General features: G+C 47.4%; 1 protein-coding gene across 3 annotated transcripts in view; it reads left to right on the top strand.

Moving 5' to 3' along the window:
* Window positions 1–1,867: 1,867 nt before the first annotated feature.
* The window catches only part of phf21b (PHD finger protein 21B), a 39,616-nt gene continuing 22,330 nt past the window's right edge, over window positions 1,868–19,153 (top strand). The window contains exons 1-3 of one of the 3 annotated variants that reach the window (XM_062482905.1): window positions 1,868–2,352; window positions 2,745–2,777; window positions 3,042–3,107. The gene's annotated coding sequence lies outside the window, so the exon portion shown is untranslated. The remainder of the gene's footprint in view (window positions 2,353–2,744; window positions 2,778–3,041; window positions 3,108–19,153) is intronic. The other 2 variants (XM_062482904.1, XM_062482906.1) reach the window with 2 other exon arrangements.

Below are 19,153 nucleotides of genomic sequence, written 5' to 3'. Positions count from 1 at the left end.
GAAATCTACTAAAATTCGGAGACTAATTGCATTTTGCCAGCTGAGTAATAACCGGCTAATGTGTCATTCTGGATAAGTCATTGACCTATGTTAATCAAATACTTCTGAAGGCGCTAGCCTCAATCTAGTGAGAATTGTGCTTCACATACTGAACATCGGTAGTCTAGAGCTGTAACTTTAAACAGAGGGAAAAAAACCCCAAGCACAGCAATTTCACTATTTTGCTGTATCTCTGTTTATTCTGAGCAAATGACGCGACGGTGGCGAAGCGTACCCAAAGCATCTTGCAATCGAAAGCGACTGCTGGTCGTTTTCAGAGAGGAGTTCAAGAGTTTCACCGCTGAGCCGTGAAATGAAAAGTAGCAGCTGATGTAGCGCCGCGGCAGCAACAGAGGCTCCGACCTGTATTGGGTGGGGGATGGGGACCTCTCCATGCTGGGACTGAAAAATCCGCTTGCCTAAAGTCCATAAAAACTATCAAAGATGTCTTTTTTGATATCATTGTGGTTGCATGATACACGTTTTGTGTTTTTTTATTGAATCTAGCAGGTTTTCAGTTTATAGCGTCAGGCTACTTTGGCTGTAGAGAAGGCTATTCTTTTCAACACAAAAATCGATTAACTAACTCCTTTCTTGAACGCCTTAAAACAGCGGCAAGGCACGATCCCGAGGGATTTTCACGTTACATTAATATGCCCTATGGAGGATGGCTCAAGGCGAGTTAGCTGTGCAACATGAATAAATAACTTCCTTTCAACATCGAGTAATGATTATGTGAGAGCCACCAGAATCACTTAATGTGGGGAAATAGCGTTGCAGTTCTGTCGCTGTCCATGGTGCTACTTTTTCAGTTGGACGCCTACGGTGTTTTTACTTGCCTATGTTTGGATCTCTTGCTGTGTTTATTTTTATAGCCTACATGACTTACATTGTAAATCTAATTTTGATTGGATAGGAATTTCATCGTTGGCCATTCATAATAAACTAGGCTTGACAAGCACACACTTGAATTTTTCACTGAGTTGATGGGAATGTACAGCAATGCAATCTCTTTTTCTTACATCAACTCTCAACTCACATCCTTCCTCTGCCCGACCCACTCCGAAGCGCTGATTCGCTCTTCACCATCGCGGCTCGAGTCGGTCTGAAAGCATATGCAGCATTCTCAACTCCTGGTTGGCTCCCACTGCACAACACACATCAGAAAATCTCCAATTGCAACTTGACTTGTGTGCCTTGAAGGATGGCGGACGCAGGAGGGGGAGGGGTAAGACTAAACCTTGAACACAGGGCGAGGGTGTCAGTTTGGAAAAAAATAGAAAATAATAGTTATTTGGGTGAACAAAACGTTACATTCAGATGGGTGGTTTGTTTTCCAAGGACAACATTACATACCGTCCTATTGATGAAATGCAGACTGCTCACAAGTTCGCTTATATTAATTTTTATCAATAGCCTATAAGTTATCAAAATAATGTATATCAACTTGATGTCATTTCGTTTGTTTGTTTGTTTGTTTGTTTGATAGAGCCAAACATAAATAAACTAACTGTACTAAAATGCCATCAGTGTATAAACTCGGTATGGAATTCTATTCAAACTAGACAAGGTTAACATGTTGAATAGAATAACAGAATATAGGCTAATGTATATTTCTATTTCGAGAATAGGCCTATTGCTCAATTGGACAGCTCACTGTTCGACATGAGACAGTGATTTCAGCATAAAATAAAGTGAGTAAATGAATTGGTCGTATGTTAACTTGTAGAATAGTTATCCATAGTGGGCTGTTGTCTAAGTGCATTTCAGGGAATGCGCATGACTGAACGCATGCTTGTGTGACAGAGGCGGAGAGAAAGACAGACGAGGGGAGAGTTCTGTTCTTTCACTGCTCCATCCGGGAACTTTCGAATTAGCATTGACAGCCGAAGCGCAACTTTTCCTCAGGCAAAGTGAAATCAAGCCGCGGACTCGGACAAAATATAGTCCCCCTTATTCCACTCAAAATTATCCAAAGAAATAGATACCGATCGTTTTGGCCGGATGCGTCGATGTGCTATTATATTTGAAGTGGAGCAGCCCAGGTACCGAAGTCTTTCCGCTGTCTTTGGAGCACTTTGCTCACTGGCGTAAAGTGAGTGATGAGTCCTATACCCAGCAAAGAAGCGAGAACTTGCTTTGCAGCCTGAGTAGTTCTTCTTTCGACTGTTATTGTCGCTTTTAAAAAAATCTTTAATTCACTTAAACTTCACATTGATTGCATCGAAAGTGGGAGAAAAGTGCTTTTGAAGTCGGAAAATGGAACTACAGGGCCTGCAAGAGGCGCTGAAAGTAGAAATCCAATGTCATCAGGTAAATGAAAGATCGTGTTATTCTACCCTTATTGGTCTTATAAGCAAGTGAGAGCGGTAGGAAAAAAATCAGAGGGGCTGAAACGTAGAGGTTTACATTCCGACTAAATAAGTATGCGATACAATGTTTCTCTCATGTCGAGTGACGCCATAACGTTCACTTTCAAACGAGATTAGTGTACTTTTTAGAGTACTTTGATATTGTCGTAGGTCTTTTCGAGCAACAAGAATTTGGAGTAATAATGCGGTTGTGCTGTGTGGCGAGCAGGACGCGACCTGAATATTTATGAGGTGCAAGAAACTGACTCGCTGTATGCTCACCGCTTTGTTCCTCCCTTACATACTAACTTGAAACACTTTTGTTATTCCCTTTTCGTTCTTATCTTCGATTAGAAAGTAGTTGCACAGATGAAGCAAGACCCACAGGTAATTGTCTATTTCTGGAACATTATAGTCGTCCTAAAGATCAGGCAGTTGAATTGGGAGTGTACGAAAAACTTTATCAGCATAAATCTCCTCTTTCGTTAACCCCATTTACTTAGCAGCGTTTGCTCCGCTTTGTCCTCAACATGACTTTGCTGAAATAGGCAGCAGATGACCCTAAGTTTTATTTGTGTCGACATTGTTTCACTTGGTGTTTTGATCCCTTTTAATCTACAATTACACTGATAATCTTTTGTTCAATTGTAGGATGGAGAGCTTAAGAAACAACTACACGAAAGGCAAACAAGAATAACAGCACTAAGCGAAAAACAAGTAAGATGAAATGCATATTTTGCTTTACTATGAATTATTATTTTTGATGTGACGGCGTAGCGTTGTATTGTAATAGATCCTCAGGCTATGTTGAAAACAATGTGTTTGACAAATCGCTAAAAAGTGGAATATTGAGATTCATTTTGTGGGTTGTCTTGTGTGGCAGGTGTCCTTTACATAGGTTTTGTCCCGATACACTAAGTTGTGTAACATGAAATGTTGAAAAATTTAGCGTCCATTTTGAGTAGGTCGACATGTTTCTGGAGAGTAGCCTAATAAAGGAGATGCTGAAGTATCCGGTAGCTTACTTTTGTAGACATCATGCATCAAGTTTTACCATCGAATTCTTATTATTGTACATAGCACCGGATGTAAAGTTTATTTTCTGTACTCCATTGACTTATTTGTTACTTTAAAGCTTGTCTTGAGATATTATTTCTCCTTGGTCACATGACGATAAGGTTGCATTTTGATTCGACCACGCTTACACTCTCACTTTTTTACTATCTTGTATCGAATGGTGTCTAAGATTAACTTTAGACTTACAATAAGTGATTAAACTTAATAGCATATGGGTGTAGTTTGTATTTTGAAGTGCTGCTGACATTACTTAGCTCTAGAACAGCTCCGACGCCCAGAACGGAGCTATCCTTTCAGCACCACGAACAGATGCCATAGAACGCTTAAAGTCACAAGGCTGTTTCACTACGGTGCCTCGGTGATTTTGTGAAGTTATCGAATCTACCAAGGCATGCAAACTAGTCAAATAAAATCATCATCTAGATTATGTTGGTCAAGTCAATCGATTGTAGTTTTTTTCTTGGCCGCTATGTTCTCTTCTATTCGCTTAAGTTTAATCGATCCCGTTCCTTATGGAATGCAGTTTTCAGCACTTGAAGCGGGCCTTGATTTTTCCAGATTGCTTTGAAATAAGCCTGTAATTAGGAGAGAACCTAATTTCGACTCGGTGTTTACGTCTCAATCAGTTACTTTGGTGTTCGGGAAGGTTAACATGTTATTGTATTTGTTGTAGTGTTTTTGTAAAGCGCTTCAGTTTGGTAGTGGAAGCTTCCATTTTGTGAGAGAAGGGGTGTTGGTTTCTTCCTAACATGGAGAAAAAGTCTGCAGAGTTTCGCGGAGGGGGATGGGCCCCATTCATGCCTAACATTACCATTTTGATAGCTTTGATGCTGTTTTTGGAGGAGGGGGAGGGGAGATGGGAAAAGAGAGAAAGCCCGAGTCAGCACTGCACAGGGTTTAATCACTGGATTGAGCCGATTCTGTTGCTTTTATGAGCAAATATGACCTCTAGTTTCCTCTGCTCGTCTATAAACGGCCGGGCTACTCCCAGCAAGTTCCTTTTTGCTAATACGTTCTTCCACGTTTACGTCGCTAAGTAATGCACAGTCTTATGTTTACATAAGTTGTGTCACAGCCTAAACGGGACCAATTGTGTTTTACAAACAAAGTATGTCTGACACTAACAATAACCTGTTATATCTAACTTTCTCGTTTGTTTTGAATATACCATTAAAGCATATAAACAGTAAGTTATTCCAATGCCTGAGCTAGAAATCTGTCTTTTAAAAATTAGTATTTTCTCTACAAATGTCCATTTAGAGGGATACTTTTACCCAAGGTGTTTTTATTTATTGGAAGTGATTACCTCATCATTGGTAGAATTATGGAAAATAGTGTACTCTCTTTGTATTCTTATTGTAAACAAAGTATATCATATGGCATCATTTCAGGTAGTTTTGAATTTGCACAAATGCTGAGAGAAGCTTATGGTTGAAGTCTGTTATGTCCTCATTGTGTGGTCGACATTGTAAATATGAATTTAAAGGAAGCAGCAGGACTGGAAGGATTAGAAATACCAGCGACTACAAAACCTCATTACGAAACAGCACTGACGCATGCCTGAATGATCTTTGTCAGTTTGACCTTGTGTTACCTTCAAGGCTAGCTCCCATCCTCAAATGTGTGCTTCTGCTGTAGCACAAACATGGGCCCGATGCCACGCAGTCACCAAAGACCCAAGTCACGGAAACTTTTAACAATAGATCCATGGGTTCTTTTTCATGGCACGGTTAACTTGCGCCCTGTTGCATCATGGGATCTCACTTGCCAGTCAGGTCGTGAGGTTCTACTACTGTGTGTGTTTTTACTGTCGCGTTCCATCTTCATGTGGATTGTGAATCCACACAGATGAAAAATACATTTATTTCCCCCTTGTAAAGATAGGGATGTAGCTGGTGTGCATGTCAACAGCAATGCTAAAGCCCTAATCGTGACTCCAATGGATACCTAATAAGGCCAATTTGTGTCTTTTGGCTGGAGGCCTTTGTAACCAGAGGAACTTGTGTTCCTTCGAAATGTGCAAATGTCTTCCTCATTAAGTCCTTTTCCTCAGTATCCAAGGCTGTCTGCTCGGGGATTAGGTGCACTTGTTATCTTTTTTATTTGTGTCTTGCCTCTTTACAAACGTTCCTGTTCGGAGTAGTTGGCCTAGCTTATCTATCTACCAACGGGAGCAGAAGGAGGGCTGGGGAGAGTGTTGGGACAGTACGCAGGATGGGAATAGGGGGCTAAATCAACACTGCTAACTCGCGTCAGAGCAGAGGTATAATTATGTTGGTTGGTCCTAATGCTCTTGTTTATACAGTGGGATCTTGTTGTGTCAGGGGGTTGTGGAGAATGAGTGAGGGGATCTGACTGAATTCAACTACTGAAAGCAAAGAGGAAGCCAAGAGGGGCCAGTGGGAGAGAAATGAAGGAAAAGAAAGAGAGTGAAATAGGCAGGGAGAGGTGAGAAAATGGATGTTGAATAGGTTAGGGTAGAGGGCGTTTTAAGATGCAAGAACCCAGGATAATCAAAGAAAAGAGAGATGTATGCAGTGGATTCACGGGGCGGAATGTTCAAAGGCTAGTGAGAAAGTGCTGTGAGAGTATGTTAAAGCTGGCCGGCTGTAGAGTGGTGTCGCTTTGCTCCACAGCAATTCAGCATCCTGTCAGGAGCAATTTGCCCAGATCTGTTTACACAGGCAGGCTCGGCCTGGGGAGAAGCGGACGCCTGATTGGCCGAATTCACCTGTGGCAGCCCTTGTGAGAGGAGCCGTGATTGGAGGAGCTGGATGTAGAGTTGGGTAGCAGGCGGGACTTTGTCTGCATCCGACCCCCCCCCCCCCCCAAACCACCAGAGGGGTCAAACTAGGTCAGAGTGTACCCACAATGCCCTGTGACCAAACATTTTAAATGGTTTTAATTGGCTGTGTCATAGTAAGCAACAGCATGTTTATGCTTTGCTAGATCCTCAGGACTTGGTCTTAGTCCCGCCTAAAGGATATTACTACTGCTTTTAGTAATGTCCAACATAGATACAGGCATGCTGTCTCTAAGATGACCCCTTGACACTCCATTTATGTAATGGAAGACATTGCAGTCTTACTGTGCCTCAAATATAAGGATGTTGTGGTTGTTACATAACAATATCGCTTTCAGCTCCACAACAACCGTGTTCAGCCTACGACAACAGACTTCTACGCCACCCTTTTCAAAAACAGCAAAAAGACTCCCCCTCCCACCCCCCACCCACCCCAAAAAAAAACACAAACAAAAACACAACATAACAAAACTAACAAACAACTGAACTGGTATTAGGACTGTTCAGTGGAGCCCCACGTTAGAAGTTTTGGCAGGCAGGTCCCAGATCTGTGGATGGGGGGACAGGAAAGGCCTGGTGCCAGTATGCTGGGTAATATGTTCCGGGGTCCTGTGGGGCTTGGGGAGGAGTCCCCCTGCTGCTGCTGGTGTGAGCTGGGACTGTGAGTAGCAGGGCAGAGGGCCAGAGGTCAGGGGTTAACCTGTCAAGGGGCTGACTCCACACTGCTCTGGTCACACCCTCTTTCTCATATAGGGCAGGGCGGTAGGAGGGGCTAGGGTGGAGGTCACAGACATGGAGGTGAACTGTCAATATGGGATGTCTAATGAAAAAGGCTCCAATCATTAATACGTTGCGTGCGTTTGTAATGACGCCGCTTCTGGCCTGTCTCCAGGCAACAGATAGTCCACCTTGGCCACTTTCCTCAGCGCTACTTAACATTTAGAAATAGTCCGAAATAGTTAGTTTCATGCTTTGCAAATGAGCCAAATCGCAAAAGAAAGCCGTGCGAAGATCTCATTACATGCACTTCCTGCTCTTCCCCTATTTCCTGTACATATTACTTACATGGGGGTCAGCTGTTGCCTGGTTTTTGTCCTAAAACTGTTTGCCGTCGAACACGGGCTCGGTAATTGGACATTTGAGAAGGGCTGGAAGAGCTGCTCTTTGTCCCCAGCGGGGTGCAGTGATGCAGCTCCCTCCACTCCCTCTGCCCAGACCCTTCCTCGCTGCGCAGGAGCCAGAGAGTTTGGGGAGCGGCGCTCCAATTGGCCAGGGGGCCGTTCTGAAAAGAGAAAGGGGTGATGGGAGGTCGTTCAGTGGCTCCCCTAGGTTTGGCGGCTAAGCCCCCCTGCCCAGCCTCCCCCCCCCCTCTCAAGTAGGAGGTCGTGGAGAGTGCCTGCCCAAGGCTGGCGAGCTGGGAACTACCCCCCCCCCCCCCCCCCCCCCTCACACTCCGACACCAAACTCGGGCTAATCCCAGGACGTCTCATTACAGGCTACTGTAATGAGACGTAGGCAAGGGTGATTAAGCATGGGGAAGGTTTGGAGGGGGGTGCCGGGATCTGACGGACCTAGGTGGGGTTTCACAGAGGAGGTACTTGGGGCTGCGCGGCTCCCTGTTGAAAGTTTTCCGAACATTTTTACCTTTTTAAAATTCACATACAGTCTTTAGCATTATTTAGTCTAACTCGTTTCAAATGATGAAGTACGCTGCAAATCAAGGTCTCCAGCACAGCCTAATTATAATATTACAACATTCTCCCCAGTGGGCATTCAAAGTCATGGGGGGTAGAGAGTGGATAATAATGTATCCTAAGTTACCAGCCTCTGGGCCTACTCAAGGACACAGCCTGGATGTGTAGTTGGAAGCTTGGCCTTGGAACCAGTAGGGCATCCTGGCCTGGGCAGAGCTCTGCTCCCTGGGCCTACCATGAGCCTACAGGCCTGGCAGTTACAGGCATATAAATGAGGTAGAGAGTGGAGAAGGACAGTGTGTGTGTGTGTGTGTGTGTGAATCATGCATGTTTATTGGAAGGTGTTGAGGAAAGCAGGGGGCAAGTAGAGGGCACCCACACATCACTAGAGAGTAGTGGCAGATCCCATGCTAAATCTCCCAGGACTATAAATCTCCCTGCTTTTGTCCCTCTGCACTTCAGGCAACGGCAAATCCCCCCCCCCCCCACCTTCCCTTTTGTTTGCAGATTCCTTTTAATCACCAGTGGAAGGCCTGCATAAATTCCCCCTCCACCCACACCCATGTTAATTAAGAACACCATCTCCCAAAAAACTCTGCTATGACTCTTCCTCTGGGAGAGCACCACTTCCCGGCTCCCACAATGCCGAGCGGCCGGGTGGGGAGGGGGGAGAAGGAGAAGGGGGGGGGGGGAGCTGTCTGTGTGTCTGTCTCCCTTACTGTCTACCAGTCTGCTAACATCTCTCTCCTGCCTCCCCGGGCCTTTTTACCTCCAGCGCTTCCATCTCTTCAAATTGGGGCCGTTTGGAGGTGTACAGTCATTAGTGTTGGCGCAAAAAAAGACATTTTTTGGACCACTCGAGCAGCAAGTTAAAGGTCATTCCCGATGCCAATTAAAGGCTAAAGACGTGCCGGGAAGGAGGAGAGAATCGTTTTGGGGTAAGATGAGGAGCAAGCGTGTGCGCAGGATAAAGACCTCCCTTTTTGAGATGGATCGTGACGAGAGAGCGAGGTAAACAGGTTGCGGCGCACCTGCCCGCGGGGCCTAAACATAGCGCCCCTGTGATAATGACGACAGGCCGGCCCCATCTCTCAGTTAGGGAGAGGCGTGTGGCGACGCCTCATTATCCGACGAGCATTCATTCCCAGGGAGTCGTGGAGAAGTGCTGAGGTGGCTTTGCTGGCAGACGGATAGGAGCAGGAAGGCCACAATGAATTAACCCATGCTGACTGCCTGGCCACCCCTCCTCTCTCTCTGTCTCTGTCTCTCTGTCTCTCTGTCTCTCTGTCTCTCTGTCTCTCTGTCTCTCTGTCTCTCTGTCTCTCTGTCTCTCTCTCTCTCTCTCTCTCTCTCTCTCTCTCTCTCTCTCTCTCTCTCTCTCTCTCTCTCTCTCTCTCTCTCTCTCTCTCTCTCTCTCTCAATCCCCCCCCTCTCCCTCTCTCTCTCTCTCTGTGTTTCTCTCCTCTTTTGTCTCTCTTCTCCCTCTCTCTTACGTCCCTCTGTCCTCCCGCAATAGTTTTCCCCAAACCGAAAATGGAGACGTCCTCTATGAAACTTAGAACCTGGAACGGTGTTCTGTTTCACTTTACTTTCATTGCCGGGCCCCAATGACGCCAGAATGAGCCGGCAAAATGACTATTGTCGTTCTTCGGTTGTGTTCTGAAAGTGGTAAACCGGATTATTAAAAGGCGTCGGCCAGTGGAACAGGGTGGAAAAGAACTGGGGTGGGGAGGAGGGGTGTGGGGGGGGGCGTTAGCTTGGACTGGGTAATTGGCGGTTTGTTCCCGTGCTCAGAAGTAAAATGGCTCCCTCTCTCTAGCCAGCTAGCTGTTGACGTGCTGGAAAGATGGAGACTGGGATCATAGACACCTGCCCCTCAGGCCCTGGAAAGGTATGGCGAGATGTAGAAAACCATGTGCTCGGACTAAAACGTGCGTCCAATCCAAATATATTCCCTGACAATACAGCAAGAATGAAATATGACCAAAAGAAGCTAAACGGTAGAGTATGTCAACTTATCAACATATCTCTGGACTCAAACGCCACCAACCAAAGTGTCTGTTCCAAAACTAGAAAGTCCTTTTATAAATAGCAAGAGCAGTTGTTTATTCGGCGTCCGAGGTTGTACGCTCTTTTTGGTTTCTTTGAAAAGTGCCTCTGATTACGATAACAACGAACAAGGAGAAAAAAAGCCCTGTGCCTAAAAGCAATGGAAGACAGGACACGTTGGCAAAAAAGAGACCTTCTTGCCTTTCTGGACCTGTCGTGATAAGCATAAGCTCAGGAAACATTTCCTTCTGTCTTTTGTGACTCGTCAAGGTAAAAGCAAAGGTACGAATATCCTTCAACACAGACATATTGTGTTGTGGTCCCTTCAGAGAGAGAGAGAGAGAGAGAGAGAGAGAGAGAGAGAGAGAGCAATACTCAAGGGGGTGTAGCGCTTTAGATTTTCTCGTTGGAAAGCCTTTGAAAATTGCCATGGTAATTTCCAAATTGTTTGTGTTAGTACTATCTTATGACTTCGCATTTTGGAGGCACATTTGTTTATTTATGGCAACATAACGTTGACACTGTGGGTTTCATTTGAGTTTGTATTTAAAACAAGAATATCTTTCTACACTATTTGGCACACGCTTTTAGCATTAGCTGGCTTAATGACTCAATTTCACACTGTTCTACAGCACAGTTGAGATTAACTATCATGGTTTCACAGAAATCAATGTTTTTCACTGTCATTTAGTGGGGTCAACATTTCTTTTCTCAAGCAGTGAAATTCCATCCCCGCGCTGCTCGCGGGGATGGAATAGAGTGGTGATCAATTATATTGGCAAATTTGATATTTACAAAGTTCATTCAGATCTCATCGGTGGAACTGACTGTAACCTATGGCAACGGGTCTTAATATCATGGACATGGCATATTGATATTCATGCAGGCGCAAAGTGCACCCGGCTTCCCAAATATGGCCTTACTGGAATCCACAGGTATAGGCTTTGTGAGCTGAGATTCCAACACCAGCCTCTCATTGATCAACTGTCTCCAAGCAGAGCATGCAACACAGGGAGGAATGCAAAACCTGGCCTCCGGGTGTGTGTGTGTGTGTGAGAGACAGAGGAGGTGGGAGGTGACAGAGTGCATGTGTGCGCGTGTGTGTGTGTCAATGTGTGTATGTGCCAGCCATTCACAGAGGGCAGTGCATTTACAGTGTCAAGTCTGAATGGGGGCCAGCCTGCTACATCCAAATGTAATTAGAAGTGTGGGGGACAATGGTCCCTGTGACAGTCTTCTGTGTGGGCCCCGTCGGCTCAGATTCCCTCATTCAAAAGCCTCTCGCTTAATGAACTTCCTCAAGTCATTTTCTTTTCTCACAAACCCTGTATCATAGCAAAGTGTTCTATCGCAGTCCAGCCACCTGTGTGTGTGTGTGTGTGTGTGTGAACCGACCAGTTCAACCCCATTCACATTTCCAGCTCAGTCTCCCTCTTCTTTTGCTCCCGTTCTCGATGGTTGCCCCCCCCCCCCATCCATTTACCCTGAAGTGGAGCATGCTGGGTGAACAGGCTTTTTTTTGGGGGAGGGTTGTTGTCATAGATAATTCCTGAAGACACGAGCAATTCATGTATGCGAGGGTAGTTCATGCATAGCAAATTGTGACGCTGTACTATTCCAACTCTGGCTTCCATAAGCGCTTCTCATCAGAGGTCAGTTGATCTTGAGGCAGCTAAGGAAAGAGCCCTTTTCTTGCACAGAAACACTTCAGTCTGAACTTTTTCACCAATGTGACAGGAACAAAAACAACTCCATAAAAAAACAACAACTAATAAAGAAATACAGAGGCGCTAGAAGGCACCCTATACAACCTTCCAGAAGGTTACTATTTAAAAGGCCAACAGAAGCCACTTTTAGTGGAGATTACGATCAGCTCCTTTTTTTTTTTCTTCTTGTAAAGGGCAAAGCATCGGGAATGGCATTGACTTTTCCTTGATAAGGTTTTCCAGCTCATCTCTGTGGTGATAACCCCCGGTTCGCCGCCAGCCCGCTGGCCGTGCGGCGGGGGGGCTGCGGTCAGCAGCTTAGCCGGCCGACGCCACCGCTGTGCGCAGTCAGCAGCGGCCAAAAGAGACACTTTATCATCAAACACTGAGTCCCTCGCTCAAGCCCCGACTACTCAGCCCCTCTCCGACGGATTATGTTGACAGTAACCATGACAACGGCGGTCGACACGTCCCCGCCGCGGCGCTTCCAAGAGAAGGGCCTGAGCGGCGTGAACCTTTCCCGCCTGCGAGAGAAAGCGCCGTTCGAAAAGCGATGCGTCACGGGGAATTTGCACGGTCACCATTAGCATGGACGCCGCGGTTCCGATGTTTATGAATTCAGAGTCGGCTAAAGGGCGAGGAAAGGATGGTGCTCCTGCTTGGAAGTACCCGGGTCCAAGCAGTAATGCTTCTTCGGAATAATAATGACAACAACGACACTATGTATTTCCATCTTTTTTCCATGCTAACGCACGGTTGCATGGAGATGTAGGGGCGCAACGGTAAGATCCCTGGTATCACTCCACAAGACCAAGCTGCAGTTCAGGAGCTGGTCTCACCCATGGGAGAGGTAAGAGACTCACAGGCTGGTGTCCCGTAGCAACATGCTGCTCCTTTAGCCCACTTCACCTCCATCTATCTGCTCTGAGGGAGGGGGGGGGGAGGATGGGGGGGGAGGGGGAGGGAGAGGGAGAAAGCTGAGACTGGAATAAGGATATGTCATTAGGAGGAGACCCCCGGGTCAAAGCCGGCAGACGGCCATAACATGTACTTCTCAGTGCAGTACAAGGAAGTCCTTCAGTCTTTCCCTTCAGTCTTTCAGGGTAAAGTGGTTAGACTGTGTTCGGTTCCAGGGAATAGCTTGATTTAAGCTTCATCCGAACCGTTTTCAACCGCTATCTTTCACTGTCAAGTAAACCGTTTTTTTCCGAGTGTGTACATTAACTGGAGCATCATTGACTCTTGAAAACTCAGAAGTTTGCAGAATAGCAGTTTGAGTTATTGTATTTGAAACAAATAAAAAATTGATTTCCCAACCTAGAAAGCGCTGCTCTGGAGAAGTCTCAAACAAATGCAGAATACCCAGCCTCCTCCTTTATTATTATCGGGGCTCCTCTCTAATCTTTTATTCATGCTACCGCTAAAGAGGTCATCCTGATTAAACATTGAGAGGGAAGGTGGTGATTGGGGATTTTAGATTGTCAGTTTGCAGAACAGCAGCCCAAACTCATTTGGCACCACCTCCAGCCTCCCAGATGGGGATCTGCTGGAGTACAAATCAAGCAGGCCTCTCTCTATCTGCCTGGCTGGCTGGCTGTCTCGGTCAGGGAGTAACAGGATCACATCCTATTCTTCCACCAATGGGATTAGTCAATTAGGCTGTCTGGCGGGAGGGGTGGGGTGGGGACACTTTTTCAAAGACGGCTTCATCAGGGTGTCTGGTGTAACCCCCCTCCACCCCCCCCCTCAGCCTCCACACCGCCTCTCTCTCCCCCCCCCCCCCCCCCCCCCCCCCCCTCCTCACTCCCAGGACTGAGGCGAGGTGAGGAGACACGTCTTGCACGACCGAATTGAAAAGCCATCCCAAGTCGGACGAGTCACGCTTTGCTGGGATTTGATGATCTGCATAGATTGGGGGGGGGGGGGGGGTGACGGTAAGAGGGAGAAACAATGACTGCAGATGAAGAGAACCCCAGTGGTGTAGTTAAGAGAAGAGGCATGCCCCCGTGCCCACGCCGAAGCCGCTGATTAACACTACCCAGCCCAGGCCTGCCTCTTAACTCCTCTTAACGGCTCTGTCATACGAATACAGCTGAACGAGCGCTTTCCAGTCTCCTGACCTCTGATTGGCTCAGGGTGATTATGTAAAGGGATTTACTTGAATAAAAAAATTAATAAAATGGTGGATGACTTAACTCTAAATGCTCATTTACAAGTTGTATCTCGTCTTATGAACTTGGTCTCGACCCGTTCTTAGTCAACAACGCGATGGGGCGTCGTGAAATGAGAATCAGGGATCAGTTTGGCGAGCACAGTTCAAACCACGTTCGTCCAGGCCACTTGCTGTTTGCCCGACACACGAGGCATGTTTACAGCACCTACGTTCACTTTCTCTCCCTCCGTTCGTCTGGAGAGCGAAAGCGAGGCGACCGGAGAAAACCATCTGCTTTTTATCAGATTTCCTATTGCCTTGTGTATTGTCTCTCCTTTCAGTTTATTTTGTATTTTTATTTTTTTAAGCCTCTCTTTTTTTTCTTTCTTTCTTTCTTTCCATCCTGCCTGTGTGTAGGCGAGGAAGTGCTCGTCACGGCTTTTCTCTCTCACAGCCGCAAACAATGGACTCACTCAGCCAGCGAATCCCACGTCACCAGAAAGAGGTCAATTATAGAAATAAAGGAAAAAAGGACTGAAAAGATCACAATGTTAGCCTGATTATACTTTGTTATGGAAACCAGTTTGTGTATTTCTCCAATTTTGCCTCCTAAGACGACATGAGGTCCTGATTGGGTTAACGTATCTCGTCCTTGCTATTCTCTGCAGTGAAATGCAAAAATGTGCCCTTTTGTCGACTTTTTTTCCCCTTATTTCTTTCCGCGAAAGCACGCTTAGCGAAAATGCTCCACGCTCGTGCGTACAGCGCGCGGGAAAACGTGGCGTTTCAAAGAAGTCCACGACAGAAGACTTTCGTCAAAGCTCCGGTCGGGGACACACACACACACATTCCCACCACCCCCCCCCTCGTCAAACTTGCATGTTCCTTCCAGGTGGTCGTCCCACAGTGCGGTGCTTTTCCATGCATGATTGAGTCTCCTAGTTGCACCCTTACATGAGGAAGAGGCTCGTCCATAAAAGGAAGTGGGGGCCTCTCGGCATTCAACAAGGGGGACTTCAAAGACCCTTTGAAAAATTGATCAGCCGGGGTTGTACCTAAAGTAGATCTCTGACAGAACCCTTTTCATCGGGTCTCTCTCGCTCTCTAACCATGCCACAACAACAACAACAACAACAACAACAACAACAACAAAAGATTGATGTCGCTGAAGGAAGATGTATGTTAATGTGGCCTCCAGTATCGGCGAGGCGGCTTGGTGACTTTTTATAGGTCAGCGGCGCATGTCGTTTGCGCCGTGGCAACAGCATGCTGGGAACATTCGCACAGCCCTGGCTGAGATTAAAAAGTGCAGAGGCAGCAAATGATAGTGTAATACAGCATTACTACTGGCATTCTTCCTCTCTCCCTCTGGGACCACAAAACTGAGAAATGTCATTCCTGCCTGGGTGAATTACAAGGCTGTACTAGCTCCCCCCCTGGCCCAAAGTGATAGGCCCGTCCTATGAACTAACCCGAGGAAGGGGAACTTGGGGGGGGCCCAGTCTTTCCAACCTTCACATGGTTTATTACTGGAGCCGTGCCACAAACTCGCAACTGCCGTTAAAGCCAGGGCTGTGTTATCAATCAGATCAGTCCTTTGTTATGGCTTGGGTTGCTGTGTGTGTGTGTGTGTGTGCGTGCGTGCGTGCGTGAGAGAGTGACACTCCAAGTTTGGAGCTGTCTATCTGCTTGTGGCCTGTGACACACATCTGAAGTGGCTCTCTTCTTCTCTGGAGGTGGGTTGGGTGACGGTGCTGGAGGAACCCTTCACCCCGCACACATGCAACAACATAGAGTTCACTACTCAGCAGCCTGGTAATAATGTCAAACAACCCGTACGAAGGGCTGAAATTGCAAAAAAAAAAAAAAAAAAAAAAGGCCTTTCTTTATAGCCTAGATTAAAGACACCTGATATAGATGTAAAGCCCTTACATGGTCATCCTTTATGGCCAAACGGGGACATCTGCTTTTAGATCACTGCAGCACGGCGCCCAAAGTCAAACTGATCCATCACCCATCAGGTGGAAATCACCTCCGCCTGTGAAGAGGAGGATGGTGCGATCCACTTCAGGAGTTACTGAGCCCCCGGACCCTTATCTCAGCAGGCTGGGTCCTGGAGAACCCAGAGCCCATAGAGTAGAGCCTGAAAAAGGGGCACCGTGGGTGCTGTTGTGGGCTTGTGTGTGTGTGTGTGTGGGGGGGGGGGGGGGGGGGGGGGGGGGGGAGGGGGGAGGAGAGAGAGGTGCCCTTATTTGCGTTAAGGCCCAGGGGGAGTTGTCCTGATTTACTAAACGCTCCCTCGTACTCCAGGACACGGTGGAGGAGAGGCGGGGCTCAGGGGGAGGCGCCGGCAGGGGGGAGGAAAGCGGGGGGGAGGAAGGCGGGGAGGAAGGTGGGCGAGGTGATGAATGCGTCACATGGTGTTGGCGGTCGCGGTCATTCGTTATGGCCGCGCTGTCTTGGGGTGGTGAGACACTTCCTGTGTCTGGTTGCCGCCGACCAAAATGTTTCCCTCTCCTCCGTGCCCGATTTCTCCCGGTTACATCACTCTATCCTTGTCGATAGCCAAACTTCCTGTCTTAAATGGGCTTGTTTGACATATAAGTAGCACGCAAACAGGAACCACGACCACTAGTCCTGAAACCTAAAATGGCTGCCACGTTTTTTTGGCATCTTTGTAATTGTGTAACTCTTCCCTGGGTTTGTGTTTTCTGAAGGTCAGAATGAGTCCTGAACTATGGATATCACTTCCACCCTTTCCCTCGATTTTGTGTCCCTGACTCCAGACCGGGGTACAAACATTTCTGGATTGAGGGATGGCGTCTGTTTCTTTGGGATCATATGGCTGTTAATCTGTGATGAGCTGTCAGGTCTACGCCTCTCTGTGTCTAATCCTGGCATCCCTCTCCAATCTCATCTCACCCCCAGATCTCCAGTATAGCTCAGGGCATCAGCTGCTTTAGTACAGATAATTCCTTCCTAGTTTGCGTGGAATATAATCTTTTCGAAATCCTGCTCAATCAAAGAGCTGACGACATAAACATTGCCTTGGAAAATGGCAGAGCAAAGACAGATAATGGAACAAAAAACGCTACGGAGTGTCAAAACCAGGTTCTTTAAAAAAACGAAACATCTTTCCTCGCAGAGCTCTGCGAGAGCGTCATGCAGGCTATATTTGCCACTGTTGATGCACTTTCGTAATAGCGACTTATTTCTGGCCAGTAAGTGATAAGGTGTCACGCAATTATCACTATCAGAGCTGTGTCGAGTGTATCTATTCAGGACATCTGCCCCAGCTGTTACAGGGAAGGGTGTGGGAATTCAGGGCTCAAGTTCTGTACAGTTTACTTCATGATATGACTTGGGAGGAACGTCCCCATATGAAGCGATGTGAGGTCTGGGGTTTAAATCAAAGGCCTTCCCCACTTAGACAATACAATTGGAAGATGTTAAGGGACTAGACAAACTCGGTCACTCCGCCAGCTACAGCTGAGAGCTGCCGCCACGGACTTGGAGGGTCTTCCTTTGATGTGGCCCCCTCCTCTATGCCTCCACCCTTTTCTTCCACCTCCTGGTGGTGTTGAGGCCTTTGGAGGAGGCTCTAAAGTTCCAGAGAGACTCCTTCCACCATCAGAGGATGGTTGGCATTCTTCCTGATCAACTTCCACGTTTTGGGGATGAAAAAAAAAAAAAAGGGTGGAGGGCACTGCTATAAGGGGCCTTTTTTGTGTCATGTCGAAAAACAAGCACAAGTAGCCTGCGTACCTGTGTGTTCCACAGCCGATACAAAGATTTGTTATTGCTGGGGAGCTCTCTGAGGTGCTCGACTAATGAGCCGGAAGTGGAACGAACTATGACTAACTGTACTTCTTCTCTGAGGACATTGAGGCCGGCATTTGAAGGCGGAAATAATCGTCAGTTCTCTGGCTTATTATTCCACCCTCTTCCTTGTTTCAAAAGGAATTAGTAGAATCGCTTCGAGCTCCCTAAATGTAAAGAATAAGATATTTTTTTCAATCCTCAGAGGGCATACAGCAGGCAATGCCTGGTCTTCTAGATGAGGAGTTCTCCAGGCTAGGAGAGAGGCCTGTGTGCATGGAATGATGGGTGGGGGGTGGTTCTCGTATCTCATCTAATGGCAACACACCAACCAGCGGTGAAAACTGCCTTTCTCCTGTTGCAAATACACCACATTAGGTCATTATTCTTCATGCACCCCGTTAAGACAATAAATCGAGTACGAAGGCACAGAGAGAGATTGCGTTTCCCTCTCTCGCTCTCTCGCGCACGCTCCGTCTGACTCAGTGGCCTAAAAATACGACACATATTCCTCCCCTCGCATTCGCGTGTGTTCTAGCCGGGGTTAAGATGACCCCTGAGTCACTTGCTGGAACTGGAATAAGGTCAAGCGACAGCCGCTGTGAGCCGGCGGGAGGAGAGGGGAACCTCGGGGCTGAGAGGAGACCGGGGAGGGAGTTGGTGGGGTAGGGGTGGGGGTTGGGTGGGGGTTGGGCGGGGGGGGGCGAGCGGTGGCTCTCAGAGGTCAAAGGTGGGACCGAAGGTGGTCTTCGGCTTGACTTCAGTAAGGGCCGGCCAGAGACAAAAAGCTGGCAGGTCCTGTGGGGGTGGAGGGGTTGAAGAGGATGGCAGAGACCGGCCTCTGCTGAAGCTGCGACACGATGGGCATGGGCAAGGGCCTGGTGCGGCCCCCGGTGCGGCACGCAAACGGCCCCTCTTCAAAAAAGGGCTTCCGTTCACAGAGCGCCTCCTCTCCGGGACACGCCCGCAGGCTCTGGTGTGATATCACACGTCGGGCACAGACAGTACCCGACGCGGCGCCGCGTGTGGGATACGTGTTCCGCCTTCCGCTTCCGTCTCGGCGCCAAATAAACGAGTTCTAGCTTTAGCTCCGTGGTTGTTGTTTTGTTTAGTTTTTTTTGGGAACAAAAAACTAGGACCGTCAAGCCGGTCGGTGCTGTAGGTTATACTCGTACGTTCTTTGCCTTCTGCCTCTCCTCCTCCTCTTCTTCACAGCCTGTTTTTCTGTGTCTGCTGCAGCCTGACAGCCAGAAGATGGCATGGTGCGTATGCGCTCCTCTCCTTAACTGGAGATCAGGCGGCCACACTATTAATAGAGCCTGCTAAGGTTTTAAACACAGCGCTGGGGGAGGGAGAAAAAGAAAAAAACAGAAAAAGGTAAAAGCGACTCGCTGTAAATACAGCGCTCAGCCACCTGACGGTCAGGTGGCTGAGCGGTTAGGAAAGTGGGCTAGTAATCTGAA

The sequence above is a fragment of the Osmerus eperlanus genome, chromosome 17 (assembly GCF_963692335.1).
Source record: "Osmerus eperlanus chromosome 17, fOsmEpe2.1, whole genome shotgun sequence".
Taxonomy (NCBI): Eukaryota; Metazoa; Chordata; class Actinopteri; order Osmeriformes; family Osmeridae; genus Osmerus; species Osmerus eperlanus.
Note: the sequence above shows the minus strand (reverse complement) of the source record. Positions and strands in the feature narration are given on the sequence as shown.